The sequence below is a fragment of the Cibotium barometz genome, chromosome 10, assembly GCF_041138505.1.
Source record: "Cibotium barometz isolate CiBa-2024 chromosome 10, ASM4113850v1, whole genome shotgun sequence".
Lineage (NCBI taxonomy): Eukaryota > Viridiplantae > Streptophyta > Polypodiopsida > Cyatheales > Cibotiaceae > Cibotium > Cibotium barometz.
In genome coordinates, this window is record NC_141055.1 from 6,512,746 (window position 1) to 6,516,636 (window position 3,891).

General features: G+C 42.9%; 1 non-coding gene across 1 annotated transcript; it reads right to left on the reverse strand.

The window, feature by feature from the left end:
• Window positions 1-2,681: 2,681 nt before the first annotated feature.
• LOC147634486 (U6 spliceosomal RNA) lies at window positions 2,682-2,784 on the reverse strand. Its single transcript, XR_015266844.1, has one exon. It is a non-coding gene; the product is annotated as a U6 spliceosomal RNA (small nuclear RNA).
• Window positions 2,785-3,891: the final 1,107 nt, after the last annotated feature.

Consider the following 3,891-nt stretch of genomic DNA (forward strand, 5'->3'; position numbering starts at 1 on the left):
CACTTTGGGGATGCACTCTCGCTTGCACAAAGCGTTGAAATCAAGTACAATGGCAGAAAGCCCAAGACTTCCTAGCCTTCCACTCCCAAGGCAACCACCTATGGGGGAAAAGGCCAGAACTAGACGATGTCTTCCACAGGACAGAGCACGGGAGGCTCTGGTTCCAAGAACTCAACTAATGCACCCAAGCTTACTCCAGACCAGAAAGCTCACGCAGGCAAGTCCGATGAGAAATTGAGTGCTGAGGATGCAGCTCCACAAGGCCCAAGGGAATGACAGTCCTGTGAGTCATGGGCAACTTAGGGCACACTAGGCAAGGTTCTCAGGCACAACGGTTCCAAGGGAGGGTGATCCTCCAAGGGGTGGAGCGAGAGCGCTAATACTCATCAGGAAAATAAGACCAGAGAAAGTGTTCAGCGACGACGACAGGGCATGAAGGGAAAGGGGACATGATGAAACAAATACATAGATCTTCATCACACAGGTGGAGTGGATTTGCAGATCGGGCCAGGTTTTTAGTGAAAAGGTTGCCAGGAAGGGAAGGATGACAAGTTGGGACTGCGTAAATAGACAATGGGATGATGGCAGTCATCCCAGAGTAGAAGTCGAAATCCCATCATCAAGTTTAGTAGAGGGGGATGTCATGTGTTAGACATGTCCAAGCTTAACCCATAGCTATTTCCTTGAAAGGCAACAAGATAAAGAATAAGATTAAAACTAGATCACGTCTTAATTCAAGAACTATAGCAGCTAGGTGTGGTCAGGGACGGCACTCGAGGAACCCATGAGGCTATCAGCCAGCTTTTATGGAGCTTTATTTGAGTTGGCTATAGCATGTGAAAGGGGTTTGTCCAGGGACGTGGCTGGCACAACAGGTCGACCAGTCCAGATGGGATTTTTCTTGGCTATAAAAAGCATTGGTTGAGTTCTTGTTGGGCATTCAATCCCTGCTTGGGATTGGGTCGAGATTTAGGAATTAGATTAGGTATTTACACCTAGATTGTATTGATGATATCTAGAAGTTACGCGTAGAAGTAAAAGAACTTTAGAAATTCAGCTATACGGTGTGCCCAAACTGTATTAATGATATCTAGATTCCACGTAGAAGTAGAATCAAGTTTTGTATTAATGGATACGTGTGTCCTTTAAATACATGATATTTGAATTATGCATAAAAACAAGGAACATTTGATTAAAATATTTAAGAGCCATTCATTTCTACTGTCAAATCAATATCATATATTTCCAGATTCGAGACACAATATCTGAATTGTGTAGAAAATTGGGTACCATGTGAGTGAATTTTTGGAACACAATCTCCAAGCTTAATGAAAAACTAGATACCATGCATATCATGTACCCGTTGCGCAATCACCAAGTTTAGTGTAAAAAAGGATACCATATACCATGTTCTTGTAATTTCTTTCTAGAATTACTATAGTTGGACAATCTATCTGCGCAACCGGTGGCTTTTCTAATCTCTCACGAAGATGATTTGAAAGTATGTCCACACTATAGAGAGGACTAGAGAGAGGCTTAATGAATAAGCAAGGACTGCGGCGGCGGTGAAGTGTTGGAGAGAAAAGATGAAGGAGTGAATCTATGTTTAAGAGATTGTACTCGTAATAAGGAGGAGGTGGTCAGAGAACCTGTAAGCCCAAGAGGTGGAAGCTTGTGACCAGTGTGGAGAGGAGAGAAACATGACTTGTTTTTGAGAGACAACCGATCTATTTATAGAGATGAGGGGACTCACACACATCTCTCTCTCTCTCTCTCGCTTTTACATCTTTCTAGTTCATGAGTGTGTAAATGCATATATAAGCCTTGGTTTGCATCTTGCGTTGTTGCCTATGGGGTCTATATCCTTTTTGGGAAAAGGTAGAGGTCTATTAAAGGCTAGAGCCCGCCGTTTTTCTCGTGTGCAGAGCCATACAACCATATGTGAGCACTTAATTCTAGGTCGTATTGAGGGTGAGGGGTGAAAGATGTGCAATCCAAGGAGGGGATAGATGCAGATTATATATATATATATAAAAGGAGGAGCTCAGTTAAGGCAAGCTGAGTTAATGAAGTTCGTCTACAAGGGATGGCTTCTTCCCTTCCTTGCGTATGCATCATTTTGAGTCTTAACAGTATGTCCCTTGGAACGAGAGTGAGTGGTTGATTTTCAATCCCTCTGGCTCACACACCATCACCAAATTTTAACAACCAGAGTACTGGATGTACTGCACACGCCTCAACAGCATTGCCTAGATACTACTCTTATATGTCTTTCAAGGTCTTAATCTCATGGGATGGGACATGAGCTCTTGTGAGTCTTTAGATATGTCTGCCTGCTGCCACTCGCGTGCTGCTCCATCGCGATGCATTTCTAACAACTAGACAGACGCAAGCATGCTGCTCCGCCGCGAGCATGCACAGAGAGAGAGAGAGAGAGAGAGAGAGAGAGAGTACACATTTCTAACAACTAGACAGACGCAAGCGAATTTCTTACCCTGTGGGAACGTTCGCGTGCAGAGCAAGCTTGCAAAGAATCAGAGCAGAGATGCGTCGTCGCCCGCCGCCTGCGAAAACGAACCCCCCCCCCCCCCAAAAAAAAAAAAAAAGCAGCACAGAGACAGAGAGAGAGCCTTCGCTGAGTAAGGGAGAAAACGACAGAAAGAAAGAGAAGAGAAACCAAAAAAAATTTGGACCATTTCTCGATTTGTGCGTGTCATCCTTGCGCAGGGGCCATGCTAATCTTCTCTGTATCGTTCCAATTTTATCAGATGTCCCCGAAGGGACGAGACAAGATGGGTGCCCCGCGTTGCCTATAAAGCCCTTACGCATATAAACGCCCACCGCATGTAGGTTATAAACACACCACACGTGGAGCCACCTCACCAAATGCATTATATGCTTGAGACTTTCCCGTCTTGCTGCTCGCATCTCCCGGGTGGCCTACTATGGTTTGGAAGGCTCAGCTAAAAAAACTATGAGTAGAAAATATAGTGGCATGGAAATCCTCACATAGAACACAATGAAAGCTTCACATAGAACACAACGAATCTTCGGTAGTACCCTATGTATCCATTCATGAAGCTTTGTACACTCCTTTATATTTCGTTCATATGGTGGCAATTCCAAAATCAATTCAACTTTACCCTCATCTATAGAGATTTCATTCTTGGACATAATGTGACCACCAAGGATTACTTTATGTTCACCCAAAACTGGCATTAGGGAGGATTTAATGATATCCGATGCAATTGACCTCTTCATAGCACGTTACTTGCCCAAGCTAAATGTTGGTTTTAGTGTGAATGAACAAAAGATCATCAATGAACTCAAGAAATTATCAAAGATATTCCTTGTAAGCTATAGACACATGCACACACAATCAATCTTTGAAAAGTAGATGGGGTGTTGGTTAAGCCAAAATGGCATGATCTTATAAGCACATGTACCTCATTGTGTGGCAAAATCCATTTCATGCTACTCTTCTCGGGATATGGATACTTGGTTGTATCCTCAGAAGTATCCTAAGAAGCCATCCAAGAAGTTGTACGCTTCATAGTATCGTGAGGAGAAGTATCCTAAGAAGCCATCCAAAAAGTTGTATGATTCATTTCTTGCTACTCTCTTATATGGAAATGGATAATTATCTCTTCACGTCTCAGCATTAACTTTCTCTAAATCCACACACACACACTCTTTTTTTTTTGGGGGGAGGGGGGGCACTACAACAATGGGCTAATTAATTTCATGGACTTGCATCCACAAGTTTGTTAATTTCCCCCTTGGATACCCCAAAAACATTTCAAATTCATCAAGTAAGGATGTTATTTCACTTAATGTATGAGTATGGTATGTTGTACTACCTGAAGCGAAAATCCTACCATGCCTATGTAT